The following is a 21,868-nucleotide window of genomic DNA, read 5'->3' on the forward strand; positions in this document are numbered from 1 at the left end:
CAATTAATTGCAGGTTATTGTTTTTTTCTTTCTTCTTGGTCTGTATGCTTAAGTTGCACACAGTATGAGACAAGTCTTAGGTTCCAACTATCAGAAAAGTTCAAACTCTATAGGAACCCCTAAATCTTGGCACTGAACTTTCCAAATATGCATACTTGGACAAAAATTTACCTTAAGGAAACATTTTAGCTATGCTACCAATACATTTTTAAATTGTTATGGTATTTTTAAAATGTAACATCTTTTTTTCCAGCTTATTGCATTTTTTTATTAAATAATTTGAGTTTTACTTTAAAAATGGTAAAATCTGAATAAGAAATTATTTAGCTTGTGGCTTGTTGGTCTGGGTGTATGATTTTTGTTTTGGGTGGAAAAGGCCCCAGGTTCATATCCTGGATGAGCCTGTTTTCTTAGGTTCTTTAAAAGTGCTTAGTTCTATTATCTGATAGTATTTTAAAATACTTACTAATGTATTCCAACAGTTTCACTTCCAATTTCATTAGTATACATGAAAATGCATGAACAGTTGGCTCGTTGGTCTAGGGGTATGATTCTCGCTTAGGGTGCGAGAGGTCCCGGGTTAAAAATCCCGGACGAGCCCATCTTCTCCGGTTCCTTTAAATCCCATGGTTCCATTATCTGATTGATGTCAAAAGCATCAAGTGAATTTTGCTTTTGAAAATCCATCAAAAAATATATACTTATGCATATTTAGAAAACTGTCAACCATTTGGTGGTATATTGGGTATACTGTAGATTCCATTTTGTCTAAGTAACCTTGAGTGGCTTCAAATAAGTCTCATTTTGACAAATAAAAAACTGTCAAAATGAAGTTACAGGTTTTTCTCTTACCTTGCTTTTTTTTAAGAAACAATGAGTGGCTTAAAAGAATAGGCTCTTTTTGACAAACAAAAAGGTCAACAATTAATTGCAGGTTTTTTTTTTTTTTCTTTCTTCTTGGTCTGTATGCTTAAGTTGCACACAGTATGAGACAAGTCTTAGGTTCCAACTATCAGAAAAGTTCAAACTCTATAGGAACCCCTAAATCTTGGCACTGAACTTTCCAAATATGCCTACTTGGACAAAAATTTACCTTAAGGAAACATTTTAGCTATGCTACCAATAAATTTTTAAATTGTTATGGTATTTTTAAAATGTAACATCTTTTTTTCCAGCTAATTGCATTTTTGTATTAAATAATTTGAGTTTTACTTTAAAAATGGTAAAATCTGAATAAGAAATTATTTAGCTTGTGGCTTGTTGGTCTGGGTGTATGATTTTTGCTTTGGGTGGAAAAGGCCACAGGTTCATATCCTGGATTAGCCTGTTTTCTCAGGTTCTTTAAAAGTGCTTAGTTCTATTATCTGATAGTATTTTAAAATACGTACTAATGTATTCCAACAGTTTCACTTCCAATTTCATTAGTATACATGAAAAAAGCATGAATAGTTGGCTTGTTGGTCTAGGGGTATGATTCTCGCTTAGGGTGCGAGAGGTCCAGGGTAAAAATCCCGGATGAGCCCATCTTCTCCGGTACTTTTAAATCCCATGGTTCCATTATCTGATTGTTGTCAAAAGCATCAAGTGAATTTTGCTTTTGCCAATCCATCAAAAAAGTATATACTTATGCATATTTAGTAAACTGTCAACCATTTGGTGGTATATTGGGTATACTGTAGATTCCATTTTATCTAAGTAACCTTGAGTGGCTTCAAAGAAGTCTCATTTTGACAAATAAAAAACTGTCAAAATGAAATTACAGGTTTTTCTCTTACCTTGCTTTTTTCTAAGAAACAATGAGTGGCTTAAAAGAATAGGCTCTTTTTGACAAACAAAAAGGTCAACAATTAATTGCAGGTTTTTGTTTTTTTCTTTCTTCTTGGTCTGTATGCTTAAATTGCACACAGTATGAGACAAGTCTTAGGTTCCAACTATCAGAAAAGTTAAAACTCTATAGGAACCCCTAAATCTTGGCACTGAACTTTCCAAATATGCATACTTGGACAAAAATGTACCTTAAGGAAACATTTTAGCTATGCTACCAATACATTTTTAAATTGTTATGGTATTTTTAAAATGTAACATCTTTTTTTCCAGTTTATTGCATTTTTTTATTACATAATTTGAGTTTTACTTTAAAAATGGTAAAATCTGAATAAGAAATTATTTAGCTTGTGGCTTGTTGGTCTGGGTGTATGATTTTTGCTTTGGGTGGAAAAGGCCCCAGGTTCATATCCTGGATGAGCCTGTTTTCTTAAGTTCTTTAAAAGTGCTTAGTTCTATTATCTGATAGTATTTTAAAATACGTACTAATGTATTCCAACAGTTTCACTTCCAATTTCATTAGTATACATGAAAATGCATGAACAGTTGGCTCGTTGGTCTAGGGGTATGATTCTCGTTTAGGGTACGAGAGGTACAGGGTTCAAATCCTGGACGAGCCCATCTTCTCAGGTTTTTTTAAATCCCATGGTTCCATTATCTGATTGATGTCAAAAGCATCAAGTGAGTTTTGCTTTTGAAAATCCATCAAAAAATATATATACTTATGCATATTTAGTAAACTGTCAACCATTTGGTGGTATATTGGGTATACTGTAGATTCCATTTTGTCTAAGTAACCTTGAGTGGCTTTAAAGAAGTCTCATTTTGACAAATAAAAAACTGTCAAAATGAAATTACAGTTTTTTCTCTTACCTTGCTTTTCTCTAAGAAACAATGAGTGGCTTAAAAGTATAGGCTCTTTTTGACAAACAAAAAGGTCAACAATTAATTGCAGGTTTTTGTTTTTTTCTTTCTTCTTGGTCTGTATGCTTAAGTTGCACACAGTATGAGACAAGTCTTAGGTTCCAACTATCAGAAAAGTTCAAACTCTATAGGAACCCCTAAATCTTTGCACTGAACTTTCCAAATATGCATACTTGGACAAAAATTTACCTTAAGGAAACATTTTAGCTATGCTACCAATACATTTTAAAATTGTTATGGTATTTTTAAAATGTAACATCTTTTTTTCCAGCTTATTGCATTTTTTTATTAAATAATTTGATTTTTACTTTAAAAATGGTAAAATCTGAATAAGAAATTATTTAGCTTGTGGCTTGTTGGTCTGGGTGTATGATTTTTGCTTTGGGTGGAAAATGCCCCAGGTTCATATCCTGGATTAGCCTGTTTTCTCAGGTTCTTTAAAAGTGCTTAGTTCTATTATCTGATAGTATTTTAAAATACTTACTAATGTATTCCAACAGTTTCACTTCCAATTTCATTAGTATACATGAAAATGCATGAACAGTTGGCTCGTTGGTATAGGGGTATGATTCTCGCTTAGGGTGCGAGAGGTCCCGGGTTCAAATCCCAGACGAGCCCATCTTCTCCGGTTCTTTTAAATACCATGGTTCCATTATCTGATTGATGTCAAAAGCATCAAGTGAATTTTGCTTTTGAAAATCCATCAAAAAATAAATACTTATGCATATTTAGTAAACTGTCAACCATTTGGTGGTATATTGGGTATACTGTAGATTCCATTTTGTCTAAATAACCTTGAGTGGCTTCAAAGAAGTCTCATTTTGACAAATAAAAAACTGTCAAAATGAAATTACAGGTTTTTCTCTTACCTTGCTTTTTTCTAAGAAACAATGAGTGGCTTAAAAGAATAGGCTCTTTTTGCCAAACAAAAAGGTCACCAATTAATTGCAGGTTATTGTTTTTTTCTTTCTTCTTGGTCTGTATGCTTAAGTTGCACACAGTATGAGACAAGTCTTAGGTTCCAACTATCAGAAAAGTTCAAACTCTATAGGAACCCCTAAATCTTGGCACTGAACTTTCCAAATATGCATACTTGGACAAAAATTTACCTTAAGGAAACATTTTAGCTATGCTACCAATACATTTTTAAATTGTTATGGTATTTTTAAAATGTAACATCTTTTTTTCCAGCTTATTGCATTTTTTTATTAAATAATTTGAGTTTTACTTTAAAAATGGTAAAATCTGAATAAGAAATTATTTAGCTTGTGGCTTGTTGGTCTGGGTGTGTGATTTTTGCTTTGGGTGGAAAAGGCCCCAGGTTCATATCCTGGATTAGCCTGTTTTCTCAGGTTCTTTAAAAGTGCTTAGTTCTATTATCTGATAGTATTTTAAAATACTTACTAATGTATTCCAACAGTTTCACTTCCAATTTCATTAGTATACATGAAAAAGCATGAACAGTTGGCTCGTTGGTCTAGGGGTATGATTCTTGTTTAGGGTGCGAGAGGTCCCGGTTTCAAATCCCAAACGAGCCCATTTTCTCCGGTTCTTTTAAATCCCATGGTTCCATTATCTGATTGATGTCAAAAGCATCAAGTGAATTTTGCTTTTGAAAATCCATCAAAAAATACATACTTATGCATATTTAGTAAACTGTCAACCATTTGGTGGTATATTGGGTATACTGTAGATTCCATTTTGTCTAAGTAACCTTGAGTGGCTTCAAAGAAGTCTCATTTTGACAAATAAAAATCTGTCAAAATGAAATTACAGATTTTCTCTTACCTTGCTTTTTTCTAAGAAACAATGAGTGGCTTAAAAGAATAGGCTCTTTTTGACAAACAAAAAGGTCACCAATTAATTGCAGGTTATTGTTTTTTTCTTTCTTCTTGGTCTGTATGCTTAAGTTGCACACAGTATGAGACAAGTCTTAGGTTCCAACTATCAGAAAAGTTCAAACTCTATAGGAACCCCTAAATCTTGGCACTGAACTTTCCAAATATGCATACTTGGACAAAAATGTACCTTAAGGAAACATTTTAGCTATGCCTCCAATACATTTTTAAATTGTTATGGTATTTTTAAAATGTAACATCTTTTTTTCCCAGCTTATTGCATTTTTTTATTAAATAATTTGAGTTTTACTTTAAAAATGGTAAAATCTGAATAAGAAATTATTTAGCTTGTGGCTTGTTGGTCTGGGTGTATGATTTTTGTTTTGGGTGGAAAAGGCCCCAGGTTCATATCCTGGATGAGCCTGTTTTCTTAGGTTCTTTAAAAGTGCTTAGTTCTATTATCTGATAGTATTTTAAAATACTTACTAATGTATTCCAACAGTTTCACTTCCAATTTCATTAGTATACATGAAAATGCATGAACAGTTGGCTCGTTGGTCTAGGGGTATGATTCTCGCTTAGGGTGCGAGAGGTCCCGGGTTAAAAATCCCGGACGAGCCCATCTTCTCCGGTTCCTTTAAATCCCATGGTTCCATTATCTGATTGATGTCAAAAGCATCAAGTGAATTTTGCTTTTGAAAATCCATCAAAAAATATATACTTATGCATATTTAGAAAACTGTCAACCATTTGGTGGTATATTGGGTATACTGTAGATTCCATTTTGTCTAAGTAACCTTGAGTGGCTTCAAATAAGTCTCATTTTGACAAATAAAAAACTGTCAAAATGAAGTTACAGGTTTTTCTCTTACCTTGCTTTTTTTTAAGAAACAATGAGTGGCTTAAAAGAATAGGCTCTTTTTGACAAACAAAAAGGTCAACAATTAATTGCAGGTTTTTATTTTTTTTTTCTTTCTTCTTGGTCTGTATGCTTAAGTTGCACACAGTATGAGACAAGTCTTAGGTTCCAACTATCAGAAAAGTTCAAACTCTATAGGAACCCCTAAATCTTGGCACTGAACTTTCCAAATATGCCTACTTGGACAAAAATTTACCTTAAGGAAACATTTTAGCTATGCTACCAATGAATTTTTAAATTGTTATGGTATTTTTAAAATGTAACATCTTTTTTTCCAGCTAATTGCATTTTTTTATTAAATAATTTGAGTTTTACTTTAAAAATGGTAAAATCTGAATAAGAAATTATTTAGCTTGTGGCTTGTTGGTCTGGGTGTATGATTTTTGCTTTGGGTGGAAAAGGCCACAGGTTCATATCCTGGATTAGCCTGTTTTCTCAGGTTCTTTAAAAGTGCTTAGTTCTATTATCTGATAGTATTTTAAAATACGTACTAATGTATTCCAACAGTTTCACTTCCAATTTCATTAGTATACATGAAAAAAGCATGAATAGTTGGCTTGTTGGTCTAGGGGTATGATTCTCGCTTAGGGTGCGAGAGGTCCAGGGTAAAAATCCCGGATAAGCCCATCTTCTCCGGTACTTTTAAATCCCATGGTTCCATTATCTGATTGTTGTCAAAAGCATCAAGTGAATTTTGCTTTTGCCAATCCATCAAAAAAGTATATACTTATGCATATTTAGTAAACTGTCAACCATTTGGTGGTATATTGGGTATACTGTAGATTCCATTTTATCTAAGTAACCTTGAGTGGCTTCAAGAAGTCTCATTTTGACAAATAAAAAACTGTCAAAATGAAATTACAGGTTTTTCTCTTACCTTGCTTTTTTCTAAGAAACAATGAGTGGCTTAAAAGAATAGGCTCTTTTTGACAAACAAAAAGGTCAACAATTAATTGCAGGTTTTTGTTTTTTTCTTTCTTCTTGGTCTGTATGCTTAAATTGCACACAGTATGAGACAAGTCTTAGGTTCCAACTATCAGAAAAGTTCAAACTCTATAGGAACCCCTAAATCTTGGCACTGAACTTTCCAAATATGCATACTTGGACAAAAATTTACCTTAAGGAAACATTTTAGCTATGCTACCAATACATTTTTAAATTGTTATGGTATTTTTAAAATGTAACATCTTTTTTTCCAGCTTATTGCATTTTTTTATTAAATAATTTGAGTTTTACTTTAAAAATGGTAAAATCTGAATAAGAAATTATTTAGCTTGTGGCTTGTTGGTCTGGGTGTATGATTTTTGTTTTGGGTGGAAAAGGCCCCAGGTTCATATCCTGGATGAGCCTGTTTTCTTAGGTTCTTTAAAAGTGCTTAGTTCTATTATCTGATAGTATTTTAAAATACTTACTAATGTATTCCAACAGTTTCACTTCCAATTTCATTAGTATACATGAAAATGCATGAACAGTTGGCTCGTTGGTCTAGGGGTATGATTCTCGCTTAGGGTGCGAGAGGTCCCGGGTTAAAAATCCCGGACGAGCCCATCTTCTCCGGTTCCTTTAAATCCCATGGTTCCATTATCTGATTGATGTCAAAAGCATCAAGTGAATTTTGCTTTTGAAAATCCATCAAAAAATATATACTTATGCATATTTAGAAAACTGTCAACCATTTGGTGGTATATTGGGTATACTGTAGATTCCATTTTGTCTAAGTAACCTTGAGTGGCTTCAAATAAGTCTCATTTTGACAAATAAAAAACTGTCAAAATGAAGTTACAGGTTTTTCTCTTACCTTGCTTTTTTTTAAGAAACAATGAGTGGCTTAAAAGAATAGGCTCTTTTTGACAAACAAAAAGGTCAACAATTAATTGCAGGTTTTTATTTTTTTTTTCTTTCTACTTGGTCTGTATGCTTAAGTTGCACACAGTATGAGACAAGTCTTAGGTTCCAACTATCAGAAAAGTTCAAACTCTATAGGAACCCCTAAATCTTGGCACTGAACTTTCCAAATATGCCTACTTGGACAAAAATTTACCTTAAGGAAACATTTTAGCTATGCTACCAATAAATTTTTAAATTGTTATGGTATTTTTAAAATGTAACATCTTTTTTTCCAGCTAATTGCATTTTTCTATTAAATAATTTGAGTTTTACTTTAAAAATGGTAAAATCTGAATAAGAAATTATTTAGCTTGTGGCTTGTTGGTCTGGGTGTATGATTTTTGCTTTGGGTGGAAAAGGCCACAGGTTCATATCCTGGATTAGCCTGTTTTCTCAGGTTCTTTAAAAGTGCTTAGTTCTATTATCTGATAGTATTTTAAAATACGTACTAATGTATTCCAACAGTTTCACTTCCAATTTCATTAGTATACATGAAAAAAGCATGAAAAGTTGGCTTGTTGGTCTAGGGGTATGATTCTCGCTTAGGGTGCGAGAGGTCCAGGGTAAAAATCCCGGATGAGCCCATCTTCTCCGGTACTTTTAAATCCCATGGTTCCATTATCTGATTGTTGTCAAAAGCATCAAGTGAATTTTGCTTTTGCCAATCCATCAAAAAAGTATATACTTATGCATATTTAGTAAACTGTCAACCATTTGGTGGTATATTGGGTATACTGTAGATTCCATTTTATCTAAGTAACCTTGAGTGGCTTCAAGAAGTCTCATTTTGACAAATAAAAAACTGTCAAAATGAAATTACAGGTTTTTCTCTTACCTTGCTTTTTTCTAAGAAACAATGAGTGGCTTAAAAGAATAGGCTCTTTTTGACAAACAAAAAGGTCAACAATTAATTGCAGGTTTTTGTTTTTTTCTTTCTTCTTGGTCTGTATGCTTAAATTGCACACAGTATGAGACAAGTCTTAGGTTCCAACTATCAGAAAAGTTAAAACTCTATAGGAACCCCTAAATCTTGGCACTGAACTTTCCAAATATGCATACTTGGACAAAAATGTACCTTAAGGAAACATTTTAGCTATGCTACCAATACATTTTTAAATTGTTATGGTATTTTTAAAATGTAACATCTTTTTTTCCAGTTTATTGCATTTTTTTATTACATAATTTGAGTTTTACTTTAAAAATGGTAAAATCTGAATAAGAAATTATTTAGCTTGTGGCTTGTTGGTCTGGGTGTATGATTTTTGCTTTGGGTGGAAAAGGCCCCAGGTTCATATCCTGGATGAGCCTGTTTTCTTAAGTTCTTTAAAAGTGCTTAGTTCTATTATCTGATAGTATTTTAAAATACGTACTAATGTATTCCAACAGTTTCACTTCCAATTTCATTAGTATACATGAAAATGCATGAACAGTTGGCTCGTTGGTCTAGGGGTATGATTCACGTTTAGGGTACGAGAGGTACAGGGTTCAAATCCTGGACGAGCCCATCTTCTCAGGTTTTTTTAAATCCCATGGTTCCATTATCTGATTGATGTCAAAAGCATCAAGTGAGTTTTGCTTTTGAAAATTCATCAAAAAATATATACTTATGCATATTTAGTAAACTGTCAACCATTTGGTGGTATATTGGGTATACTGTAGATTCCATTTTGTCTAAGTAACCTTGAGTGGCTTTAAAGAAGTCTCATTTTGACAAATAAAAAACTGTCAAAATGAAATTACAGTTTTTTCTCTTACCTTGCTTTTCTCTAAGAAACAATGAGTGGCTTAAAAGAATAGGCTCTTTTTGACAAACAAAAAGGTCAACAATTAATTGCAGGTTTTTGTTTTTTTCTTTCTTCTTGGTCTGTATGCTTAAGTTGCACACAGTATGAGACAAGTCTTAGGTTCCAACTATCAGAAAAGTTCAAACTCTAGAGGAACCCCTAAATCTTGGCACTGAACTTTCCAAATATGCCTACTTGGACAAAAATTTACCTTAAGGAAACATTTTAGCTATGCTACCAATACATTTTTAAATTGTTATGGTATTTTTAAAATGTAACATCTTTTTTTCCAGCTTATTGCATATTTTATTAAATAATTTGAGTTTTACTTTAAAAATGGTAAAATCTGAATAAGAAATTATTTATCTTGTGGCTTGTTGGTCTGGGTGTATGATTTTTGCTTTGGGCGGAAAAGGCCCCAGGTTCATATCCTGGATGAGCCTGTTTTCTTAGGTTCTTTAAAAGTGCTTAGTTCTATTATCTGATAGAATTTTAAAATACTTACTAATGTATTCCAACAGTTTCACTTCCAATTTCATTAGTATACATGAAAATGCATGAACAGTTGGCTCGTTGGTCTAGGGGTATGATTCTCGCTTAGGGTGTGAGAGGTCCCGGGTTAAAAATCCCGGACGATCCCATCTTCTCCGGTTTCTTTAAATCCCATGGTTCCATTGTCTGATTGATGTCAAAAGCATCAAGTGAATTTTGCTTTTGAAAATCCATCAAAAAATATATACTTATGCATATTTAGTAAACTGTCAACCATTTGGTGGTATATTGGGTATACTGTAGATTCCATTTTGTCTAAGTAACCTTGAGTGGCTTCAAAGATGTCTCATTTTGACAAATAAAAAACTGTCAAAATGAAATTACAGGTTTTTCTCTTACCTTGCTTTTTTTTTTAAGAAACAATGAGTGGCTTAAAAGAATAGGCTCTTTTTGACAAACAAAAAGGTCAACAATTAATTGCAGGTTTTTGTTTTTTTCTTTCTTCTTGGTCTGTATGCTTAAATTGCACACAGTATGAGACAAGTCTTAGGTTCCAACTATCAGAAAAGTTCAAACTCTATAGGAACCCCTAAATCTTGGCACTGAACTTTCCAAATATGCCTACTTGGACAAAATTTTACCTTAAGGAAACATTTTAGCTATGCTACCAATACATTTTTAAATTGTTATGGTATTTTTAAAATGTAACATCTTTTTTTCCAGCTTATTGCATATTTTATTAAATAATTTGAGTTTTACTTTAAAAATGGTAAAATCTGAATAAGAAATTATTTAGCTTGTGGCTTGTTGGTCTGGGTGTATGATTTTTGCTTTGGGTGGAAAAGGCCCCAGGTTCATATCCTGGATGAGCCTGTTTTCTTAGGTTCTTTAAAAGTGCTTAGTTCTATTATCTGATAGAATTTTAAAATACTTACTAATGTATTCCAACAGTTTCACTTCCAATTTCATTAGTATACATGAAAATGCATGAACAGTTGGCTCGTTGGTCTAGGGGTATGATTCTCGCTTAGGGTGCGAGAGGTCCCGGGTTAAAAATCCCGGACGATCTCATCTTCTCCGGTTTCTTTAAATCCCATGGTTCCATTATCTGATTGATGTCAAAAGCATCAAGTGAATTTTGCTTTTGAAAATCCATCAAAAAATATATACTTATGCATATTTAGTAAACTGTCAACCATTTGGTGGTATATTGGGTATACTGTAGATTCCATTTTGTCTAAGTAACCTTGAGTGGCTTCAAAGAAGTCTCATTTTGACAAATAAAAAACTGTCAAAATGAAATTACAGGTTTTTCTCTTACCTTGCTTTTTTCTAAGAAACAATGAGTGGCTTAAAAGAATAGGCTCTTTTTGACAAACAAAAAGGTCACCAATTAATTGCAGGTTATTGTTTTTTTCTTTCTTCTTGGTCTGTATGCTTAAGTTGCACACAGTATGAGACAAGTCTTAGGTTCCAACTATCAGAAAAGTTCAAACTCTATAGGAACCCCTAAATCTTGGCACTGAACTTTCCAAATATGCCTACTTGGACAAATATTTACCTTAAGGAAACATTTTAGCTATGCTACCAATACATTTTTAAATTGTTATGGTATTTTTAAAATGTAACATCTTTTTTTCAAGCTTATTGCATTTTTTTATTAAATAATTTGAGTTTTACTTTAAAAATGGTAAAATCTGAATAAGAAATTATTTATCTTGTGGCTTGTTGGTCTGGGTGTATGATTTTTGCTTTGGGTGGAAAAGGCCCCAGGTTCATATCCTGGATGAGCCTGTTTTCTTAGGTTCTTTAAAAGTGCTTACTTCTATTATCTGATAGAATTTTAAAATACTTACTAATGTATTCCAACAGTTTCACTTCCAATTTCATTAGTATACATGAAAATGCATGAACAGTTGGCTCGTTGGTCTAGGGGTATGATTCTCGCTTAGGGTGCGAGAGGTCCTGGGTTAAAAATCCCGGACGAGCCCATCTTCTCCGGTTCCTTTAAATCCCATGGTTCCATTATCTGATTGATGTCAAAAGCATCAAGTGAATTTTGCTTTTGAAAATCCATCAAAAAATATATACTTATGCATATTTAGTAAACTGTCAACCATTTGGTGGTATATTGGGTATACTGTAGATTCCATTTTGTCTAAGTAACCTTGAGTGGCTTCAAAGAAAACTCATTTTGAAAAATAAAAAACTGTCAAAATGAAATTACAGGATTTTCTCTTACCTTGCTTTTTTCTAAGAAACAATGAGTGGCTTAAAAGAATAGGCTCTTTTTGACAAACAAAAAGGTCAACAATTAATTGCAGGTTTTTGTTTTTTTCTTTCTTCTTGGTCTGTATGCTTAAGTTGCACACAGTATGAGACAAGTCTTAGGTTCCAACTATCAGAAAAGTTCAAACTCTATAGAAACCCCTAAATCTTGGCTCTGAACTTTCCAAATATGCATACTTGGACAAAAATTTACCTTAAGGAAACATTTTAGCTATGCTACCAATACATTTTTAAATTGTTATGGTATTTTTAAAATGTAACATCTTTTTTTCCAGCTTATTGCATTTTTTTATTACATAATTTGAGTTTTACTTTAAAAATGGTAAAATCTGAATAAGAAATGATTTATCTTGTGGCTTGTTGGTCTGGGTGTATGATTTTTGCTTTGGGTGGAAAAGGCCCCAGGTTCATATCCTGGATTAGCCTGTTTTCTCAGGTTCTTTAAAAGTGCTTAGTTCTATTATCTGATAGTATTTTAAAATACTTACTAATGTATTCCAACAGTTTCACTTCCAATTTCATTAGTATACATGAAAATGCATGAACAGTTGGCTCGTTGGTCTAGGGGTATGATTCTCGCTTAGGGTGCGAGAGGTCCCGGGTTAAAAATATCGGACGAGCCCATCTTCTCCGGTTCCTTTAAATCCCATGGTTCCATTATCTGATTGATGTCAAAAGCATCAAGTGAATTTTGCTTTTGAAAATCCATCAAAAAATATATACTTATTCATATTTAGAAAACTGTCAACCATTTGGTGGTATATTGGGTATACTGTAGATTCCATTTTGTCTAAGTAACCTTGAGTGGCTTCAAAGAAGTCTCATTTTGACAAATAAAAATCTGTCAAAATGAAATTACAGATTTTCTCTTACCTTGCTTTTTTCTAAGAAACAATGAGTGGCTTAAAAGAATAGGCTCTTTTTGGCAAACAAAAAGGTCAACAATTAATTGCAGGTTATTGTTTTTTTCTTTCTTCTTGGTCTGTATGCTTAAGTTGCACACAGTATGAGACAAGTCTTAGGTTCCAACTATCAGAAAAGTTCAAACTCTATAGGAACCCCTAAATCTTTGCACTGAACTTTCCAAATATGCATACTTGGACAAAAATGTACCTTAAGGAAACATTTTAGCTATGCTACCAATACATTTTTAAATTGTTATGGTATTTTTAAAATGTAACATCTTTTTTTCCAGCTTATTGCATTTTTTTATTAAATAATTTGAGTTTTACTTTAAAAATGGTAAAATCTGAATAAGAAATTATTTAGCTTGTGGCTTGTTGGTCTGGGTGTGTGATTTTTGCTTTGGGTGGAAAAGGCCCCAGGTTCATATCCTGGATATGCCTGTTTTCTCAGGTTCTATAAAAGTGCTTAGTTCTATTATCTGATAGTATTTTAAAATACGTACTAATGTATTCCAACAGTTTCACTTCCAATTTCATTAGTATACATGAAAAAGCATGAACAGTTGGCTCGTTGGTCTAGGGGTATGATTCTTGTTTAGGGTGCGAGAGGTCCCGGTTTCAAATCCCAAACAAGCCCATCTTCTCCGGTTCTTTTAAATCCCATGGTTCCATTATCTGATTGATGTCAAAAGCATCAAGTGAATTTTGCTTTTGAAAATCCATCAAAAAATACATACTTATGCATATTTAGTAAACTGTCAACCATTTGGTGGTATATTGGGTATACTGTAGATTCCATTTTGTCTAAGTAACCTTGAGTGGCTTCAAAGAAGTCTCATTTTGACAAATAAAAATCTGTCAAAATGAAATTACAGATTTTCTCTTACCTTGCTTTTTTCTAAGAAACAATGAGTGGCTTAAAAGAATAGGCTCTTTTTGACAAACAAAAAGGTCACCAATTAATTGCAGGTTATTGTTTTTTTCTTTCTTCTTGGTCTGTATGCTTAAGTTGCACACAGTATGAGACAAGTCTTAGGTTCCAACTATCAGAAAAGTTCAAACTCTATAGGAACCCCTAAATCTTGGCACTGAACTTTCCAAATATGCATACTTGGACAAAAATTTACCTTAAGGAAACATTTTAGCTATGCTACCAATACATTTTTAAATTGTTATGGTATTTTTAAAATGTAACATCTTTTTTTCCAGCTTATTGCATTTTTTTATTAAATAATTTGAGTTTTACTTTAAAAATGGTAAAATCTGAATAAGAAATTATTTAGCTTGTGGCTTGTTGGTCTGGGTGTATGATTTTTGTTTTGGGTGGAAAAGGCCCCAGGTTCATATCCTGGATGAGCCTGTTTTCTTAGGTTCTTTAAAAGTGCTTAGTTCTATTATCTGATAGTATTTTAAAATACTTACTAATGTATTCCAACAGTTTCACTTCCAATTTCATTAGTATACATGAAAATGCATGAACAGTTGGCTCGTTGGTCTAGGGGTATGATTCTCGCTTAGGGTGCGAGAGGTCCCGGGTTAAAAATCCCGGACGAGCCCATCTTCTCCGGTTCCTTTAAATCCCATGGTTCCATTATCTGATTGATGTCAAAAGCATCAAGTGAATTTTGCTTTTGAAAATCCATCAAAAAATATATACTTATGCATATTTAGAAAACTGTCAACCATTTGGTGGTATATTGGGTATACTGTAGATTCCATTTTGTCTAAGTAACCTTGAGTGGCTTCAAATAAGTCTCATTTTGACAAATAAAAAACTGTCAAAATGAAGTTACAGGTTTTTCTCTTACCTTGCTTTTTTTTAAGAAACAATGAGTGGCTTAAAAGAATAGGCTCTTTTTGACAAACAAAAAGGTCAACAATTAATTGCAGGTTTTTATTTTTTTTTTCTTTCTTCTTGGTCTGTATGCTTAAGTTGCACACAGTATGAGACAAGTCTTAGGTTCCAACTATCAGAAAAGTTCAAACTCTATAGGAACCCCTAAATCTTGGCACTGAACTTTCCAAATATGCCTACTTGGACAAAAATTTACCTTAAGGAAACATTTTAGCTATGCTACCAATAAATTTTTAAATTGTTATGGTATTTTTAAAATGTAACATCTTTTTTTCCAGCTAATTGCATTTTTTTATTAAATAATTTGAGTTTTACTTTAAAAATGGTAAAATCTGAATAAGAAATTATTTAGCTTGTGGCTTGTTGGTCTGGGTGTATGATTTTTGCTTTGGGTGGAAAAGGCCACAGGTTCATATCCTGGATTAGCCTGTTTTCTCAGGTTCTTTAAAAGTGCTTAGTTCTATTATCTGATAGTATTTTAAAATACGTACTAATGTATTCCAACAGTTTCACTTCCAATTTCATTAGTATACATGAAAAAAGCATGAATAGTTGGCTTGTTGGTCTAGGGGTATGATTCTCGCTTAGGGTGCGAGAGGTCCAGGGTAAAAATCCCGGATGAGCCCATCTTCTCCGGTACTTTTAAATCCCATGGTTCCATTATCTGATTGTTGTCAAAAGCATCAAGTGAATTTTGCTTTTGCCAATCCATCAAAAAAGTATATACTTATGCATATTTAGTAAACTGTCAACCATTTGGTGGTATATTGGGTATACTGTAGATTCCATTTTATCTAAGTAACCTTGAGTGGCTTCAAGAAGTCTCATTTTGACAAATAAAAAACTGTCAAAATGAAATTACAGGTTTTTCTCTTACCTTGCTTTTTTCTAAGAAACAATGAGTGGCTTAAAAGAATAGGCTCTTTTTGACAAACAAAAAGGTCAACAATTAATTGCAGGTTTTTGTTTTTTTCTTTCTTCTTGGTCTGTATGCTTAAATTGCACACAGTATGAGACAAGTCTTAGGTTCCAACTATCAGAAAAGTTAAAACTCTATAGGAACCCCTAAATCTTGGCACTGAACTTTCCAAATATGCATACTTGGACAAAAATGTACCTTAAGGAAACATTTTAGCTATGCTACCAATACATTTTTAAATTGTTATGGTATTTTTAAAATGTAACATCTTTTTTTCCAGTTTATTGCATTTTTTTATTACATAATTTGAGTTTTACTTTAAAAATGGTAAAATCTGAATAAGAAATTATTTAGCTTGTGGCTTGTTGGTCTGGGTGTATGATTTTTGCTTTGGGTGGAAAAGGCCCCAGGTTCATATCCTGGATGAGCCTGTTTTCTTAAGTTCTTTAAAAGTGCTTAGTTCTATTATCTGATAGTATTTTAAAATACGTACTAATGTATTCCAACAGTTTCACTTCCAATTTCATTAGTATACATGAAAAAGCATGAACAGTTGGCTCGTTGGTCTAGGGGTATGATTCTCGTTTAGGGTACGAGAGGTACAGGGTTCAAATCCTGGACGAGCCCATCTTCTCAGGTTTTTTTAAATCCCATGGTTCCATTATCTGATTGATGTCAAAAGCATCAAGTGAGTTTTGCTTTTGAAAATCCATCAAAAAATATATATACTTATGCATATTTAGTAAACTGTCAACCATTTGGTGGTATATTGGGTATACTGTAGATTCCATTTTGTCTAAGTAACCTTGAGTGGCTTTAAAGAAGTCTCATTTTGACAAATAAAAAACTGTCAAAATGAAATTACAGTTTTTTCTCTTACCTTGCTTTTCTCTAAGAAACAATGAGTGGCTTAAAAGTATAGGCTCTTTTTGACAAACAAAAAGGTCAACAATTAATTGCAGGTTTTTGTTTTTTTCTTTCTTCTTGGTCTGTATGCTTAAGTTGCACACAGTATGAGACAAGTCTTAGGTTCCAACTATCAGAAAAGTTCAAACTCTATAGGAACCCCTAAATCTTTGCACTGAACTTTCCAAATATGCATACTTGGACAAAAATTTACCTTAAGGAAACATTTTAGCTATGCTACCAATACATTTTAAAATTGTTATGGTATTTTTAAAATGTAACATCTTTTTTTCCAGCTTATTGCATTTTTTTATTAAATAATTTGATTTTTACTTTAAAAATGGTAAAATCTGAATAAGAAATTATTTAGCTTGTGGCTTGTTGGTCTGGGTGTATGATTTTTGCTTTGGGTGGAAAATGCCCCAGGTTCATATCCTGGATTAGCCTGTTTTCTCAGGTTCTTTAAAAGTGCTTAGTTCTATTATCTGATAGTATTTTAAAATACTTACTAATGTATTCCAACAGTTTCACTTCCAATTTCATTAGTATACATGAAAATGCATGAACAGTTGGCTCGTTGGTATAGGGGTATGATTCTCGCTTAGGGTGCGAGAGGTCCCGGGTTCAAATCCCAGACGAGCCCATCTTCTCCGGTTCTTTTAAATACCATGGTTCCATTATCTGATTGATGTCAAAAGCATCAAGTGAATTTTGCTTTTGAAAATCCATCAAAAAATAAATACTTATGCATATTTAGTAAACTGTCAACCATTTGGTGGTATATTGGGTATACTGTAGATTCCATTTTGTCTAAATAACCTTGAGTGGCTTCAAAGAAGTCTCATTTTGACAAATAAAAAACTGTCAAAATGAAATTACAGGTTTTTCTCTTACCTTGCTTTTTTCTAAGAAACAATGAGTGGCTTAAAAGAATAGGCTCTTTTTGCCAAACAAAAAGGTCACCAATTAATTGCAGGTTATTGTTTTTTTCTTTCTTCTTGGTCTGTATGCTTAAGTTGCACACAGTATGAGACAAGTCTTAGGTTCCAACTATCAGAAAAGTTCAAACTCTATAGGAACCCCTAAATCTTGGCACTGAACTTTCCAAATATGCCTACTTGGACAAAATTTTACCTTAAGGAAACATTTTAGCTATGCTACCAATACATTTTTAAATTGTTATGGTATTTTTAAAATGTAACATCTTTTTTTCCAGCTTATTGCATTTTTTTATTACATAATTTGAGTTTTACTTTAAAAATGGTAAAATCTGAATAAGAAATTATTTAGCTTGTGGCTTGTTGGTCTGGGTGTATGATTTTTGCTTTGGGTGGAAAAGGCCCCAGGTTCATATCCTGGATGAGCCTGTTTTCTTAAGTTCTTTAAAAGTGCTTAGTTCTATTATCTGATAGTATTTTAAAATACGTACTAATGTATTCCAACAGTTTCACTTCCAATTTCATTAGTATACATGAAAATGCATGAACAGTTGGCTCGTTGGTCTAGGGGTATGATTCTCGCTTAGGGTGCGAGAGGTCCCGGGTTAAAAATCCCGGACGATCTCATCTTCTCCGGTTTCTTTAAATCCCATGGTTCCATTATCTGATTGATGTCAAAAGCATCAAGTGAATTTTGCTTTTGAAAATCCATCAAAAAATATATACTTATGCATATTTAGTAAACTGTCAACCATTTGGTGGTATATTGGGTATACTGTAGATTCCATTTTGTCTAAGTAACCTTGAGTGGCTTCAAAGAAGTCTCATTTTGACAAATAAAAAACTGTCAAAATGAAATTACAGGTTTTTCTCTTACCTTGCTTTTTTCTAAGAAACAATGAGTGGCTTAAAAGAATAGGCTCTTTTTGACAAACAAAAAGGTCACCAATTAATTGCAGGTTATTGTTTTTTTCTTTCTTCTTGGTCTGTATGCTTAAGTTGCACACAGTATGAGACAAGTCTTAGGTTCCAACTATCAGAAAAGTTCAAACTCTATAGGAACCCCTAAATCTTGGCACTGAACTTTCCAAATATGCCTACTTGGACAAATATTTACCTTAAGGAAACATTTTAGCTATGCTACCAATACATTTTTAAATTGTTATGGTATTTTTAAAATGTAACATCTTTTTTTCAAGCTTATTGCATTTTTTTATTAAATAATTTGAGTTTTACTTTAAAAATGGTAAAATCTGAATAAGAAATTATTTATCTTGTGGCTTGTTGGTCTGGGTGTATGATTTTTGCTTTGGGTGGAAAAGGCCCCAGGTTCATATCCTGGATGAGCCTGTTTTCTTAGGTTCTTTAAAAGTGCTTACTTCTATTATCTGATAGAATTTTAAAATACTTACTAATGTATTCCAACAGTTTCACTTCCAATTTCATTAGTATACATGAAAATGCATGAACAGTTGGCTCGTTGGTCTAGGGGTATGATTCTCGCTTAGGGTGCGAGAGGTCCTGGGTTAAAAATCCCGGACGAGCCCATCTTCTCCGGTTCCTTTAAATCCCATGGTTCCATTATCTGATTGATGTCAAAAGCATCAAGTGAATTTTGCTTTTGAAAATCCATCAAAAAATATATACTTATGCATATTTAGTAAACTGTCAACCATTTGGTGGTATATTGGGTATACTGTAGATTCCATTTTGTCTAAGTAACCTTGAGTGGCTTCAAAGAAAACTCATTTTGAAAAATAAAAAACTGTCAAAATGAAATTACAGGATTTTCTCTTACCTTGCTTTTTTCTAAGAAACAATGAGTGGCTTAAAAGAATAGGCTCTTTTTGACAAACAAAAAGGTCAACAATTAATTGCAGGTTTTTGTTTTTTTCTTTCTTCTTGGTCTGTATGCTTAAGTTGCACACAGTATGAGACAAGTCTTAGGTTCCAACTATCAGAAAAGTTCAAACTCTATAGAAACCCCTAAATCTTGGCTCTGAACTTTCCAAATATGCATACTTGGACAAAAATTTACCTTAAGGAAACATTTTAGCTATGCTACCAATACATTTTTAAATTGTTATGGTATTTTTAAAATGTAACATCTTTTTTTCCAGCTTATTGCATTTTTTTATTACATAATTTGAGTTTTACTTTAAAAATGGTAAAATCTGAATAAGAAATGATTTATCTTGTGGCTTGTTGGTCTGGGTGTATGATTTTTGCTTTGGGTGGAAAAGGCCCCAGGTTCATATCCTGGATTAGCCTGTTTTCTCAGGTTCTTTAAAAGTGCTTAGTTCTATTATCTGATAGTATTTTAAAATACTTACTAATGTATTCCAACAGTTTCACTTCCAATTTCATTAGTATACATGAAAATGCATGAACAGTTGGCTCGTTGGTCTAGGGGTATGATTCTCGCTTAGGGTGCGAGAGGTCCCGGGTTAAAAATATCGGACGAGCCCATCTTCTCCGGTTCCTTTAAATCCCATGGTTCCATTATCTGATTGATGTCAAAAGCATCAAGTGAATTTTGCTTTTGAAAATCCATCAAAAAATATATACTTATTCATATTTAGAAAACTGTCAACCATTTGGTGGTATATTGGGTATACTGTAGATTCCATTTTGTCTAAGTAACCTTGAGTGGCTTCAAAGAAGTCTCATTTTGACAAATAAAAATCTGTCAAAATGAAATTACAGATTTTCTCTTACCTTGCTTTTTTCTAAGAAACAATGAGTGGCTTAAAAGAATAGGCTCTTTTTGGCAAACAAAAAGGTCAACAATTAATTGCAGGTTATTGTTTTTTTCTTTCTTCTTGGTCTGTATGCTTAAGTTGCACACAGTATGAGACAAGTCTTAGGTTCCAACTATCAGAAAAGTTCAAACTCTATAGGAACCCCTAAATCTTTGCACTGAACTTTCCAAATATGCATACTTGGACAAAAATGTACCTTAAGGAAACATTTTAGCTATGCTACCAATACATTTTTAAATTGTTATGGTATTTTTAAAATGTAACATCTTTTTTTCCAGCTTATTGCATTTTTTTATTAAATAATTTGAGTTTTACTTTAAAAATGGTAAAATCTGAATAAGAAATTATTTAGCTTGTGGCTTGTTGGTCTGGGTGTGTGATTTTTGCTTTGGGTGGAAAAGGCCCCAGGTTCATATCCTGGATATGCCTGTTTTCTCAGGTTCTATAAAAGTGCTTAGTTCTATTATCTGATAGTATTTTAAAATACGTACTAATGTATTCCAACAGTTTCACTTCCAATTTCATTAGTATACATGAAAAAGCATGAACAGTTGGCTCGTTGGTCTAGGGGTATGATTCTTGTTTAGGGTGCGAGAGGTCCCGGTTTCAAATCCCAAACAAGCCCATCTTCTCCGGTTCTTTTAAATCCCATGGTTCCATTATCTGATTGATGTCAAAAGCATCAAGTGAATTTTGCTTTTGAAAATCCATCAAAAAATACATACTTATGCATATTTAGTAAACTGTCAACCATTTGGTGGTATATTGGGTATACTGTAGATTCCATTTTGTCTAAGTAACCTTGAGTGGCTTCAAAGAAGTCTCATTTTGACAAATAAAAATCTGTCAAAATGAAATTACAGATTTTCTCTTACCTTGCTTTTTTCTAAGAAACAATGAGTGGCTTAAAAGAATAGGCTCTTTTTGACAAACAAAAAGGTCACCAATTAATTGCAGGTTATTGTTTTTTTCTTTCTTCTTGGTCTGTATGCTTAAGTTGCACACAGTATGAGACAAGTCTTAGGTTCCAACTATCAGAAAAGTTCAAACTCTATAGGAACCCCTAAATCTTGGCACTGAACTTTCCAAATATGCATACTTGGACAAAAATTTACCTTAAGGAAACATTTTAGCTATGCTACCAATACATTTTTAAATTGTTATGGTATTTTTAAAATGTAACATCTTTTTTTCCAGCTTATTGCATTTTTTTATTAAATAATTTGAGTTTTACTTTAAAAATGGTAAAATCTGAATAAGAAATTATTTAGCTTGTGGCTTGTTGGTCTGGGTGTATGATTTTTGTTTTGGGTGGAAAAGGCCCCAGGTTCATATCCTGGATGAGCCTGTTTTCTTAGGTTCTTTAAAAGTGCTTAGTTCTATTATCTGATAGTATTTTAAAATACTTACTAATGTATTCCAACAGTTTCACTTCCAATTTCATTAGTATACATGAAAATGCATGAACAGTTGGCTCGTTGGTCTAGGGGTATGATTCTCGCTTAGGGTGCGAGAGGTCCCGGGTTAAAAATCCCGGACGAGCCCATCTTCTCCGGTTCCTTTAAATCCCATGGTTCCATTATCTGATTGATGTCAAAAGCATCAAGTGAATTTTGCTTTTGAAAA

At 32.9% G+C, this 21,868-nt stretch overlaps 9 non-coding genes across 9 annotated transcripts; all 9 read left to right on the forward strand.

The window, feature by feature from the left end:
• Positions 1-528: 528 nt before the first annotated feature.
• TRNAP-AGG (transfer RNA proline (anticodon AGG)) lies at positions 529-601 on the forward strand. Its single transcript has one exon. It is a non-coding gene; the product is annotated as a tRNA-Pro (tRNA).
• Positions 602-3,294: 2,693 nt separating this feature from the next.
• TRNAP-AGG (transfer RNA proline (anticodon AGG)) lies at positions 3,295-3,366 on the forward strand. Its single transcript has one exon. It is a non-coding gene; the product is annotated as a tRNA-Pro (tRNA).
• A 1,768-nt stretch (positions 3,367-5,134) lies between these two features.
• TRNAP-AGG (transfer RNA proline (anticodon AGG)) lies at positions 5,135-5,207 on the forward strand. The gene has a single exon. It is a non-coding gene; the product is annotated as a tRNA-Pro (tRNA).
• A 1,772-nt stretch (positions 5,208-6,979) lies between these two features.
• TRNAP-AGG (transfer RNA proline (anticodon AGG)) lies at positions 6,980-7,052 on the forward strand. The gene has a single exon. It is a non-coding gene; the product is annotated as a tRNA-Pro (tRNA).
• A 4,534-nt stretch (positions 7,053-11,586) lies between these two features.
• On the forward strand, positions 11,587-11,659 carry TRNAP-AGG (transfer RNA proline (anticodon AGG)). Its single transcript has one exon. It is a non-coding gene; the product is annotated as a tRNA-Pro (tRNA).
• Positions 11,660-14,346: 2,687 nt separating this feature from the next.
• Positions 14,347-14,419, forward strand: TRNAP-AGG (transfer RNA proline (anticodon AGG)). Its single transcript has one exon. It is a non-coding gene; the product is annotated as a tRNA-Pro (tRNA).
• Positions 14,420-17,113: 2,694 nt separating this feature from the next.
• TRNAP-AGG (transfer RNA proline (anticodon AGG)) lies at positions 17,114-17,185 on the forward strand. The gene has a single exon. It is a non-coding gene; the product is annotated as a tRNA-Pro (tRNA).
• Positions 17,186-18,954: 1,769 nt separating this feature from the next.
• TRNAP-AGG (transfer RNA proline (anticodon AGG)) lies at positions 18,955-19,027 on the forward strand. Its single transcript has one exon. It is a non-coding gene; the product is annotated as a tRNA-Pro (tRNA).
• Positions 19,028-21,714: 2,687 nt separating this feature from the next.
• TRNAP-AGG (transfer RNA proline (anticodon AGG)) lies at positions 21,715-21,787 on the forward strand. Its single transcript has one exon. It is a non-coding gene; the product is annotated as a tRNA-Pro (tRNA).
• Positions 21,788-21,868: the final 81 nt, after the last annotated feature.

The sequence above is a fragment of the Pseudophryne corroboree genome, chromosome 3 (assembly GCF_028390025.1).
Source record: "Pseudophryne corroboree isolate aPseCor3 chromosome 3, aPseCor3.hap2, whole genome shotgun sequence".
Classification (NCBI taxonomy): domain Eukaryota; kingdom Metazoa; phylum Chordata; class Amphibia; order Anura; family Myobatrachidae; genus Pseudophryne; species Pseudophryne corroboree.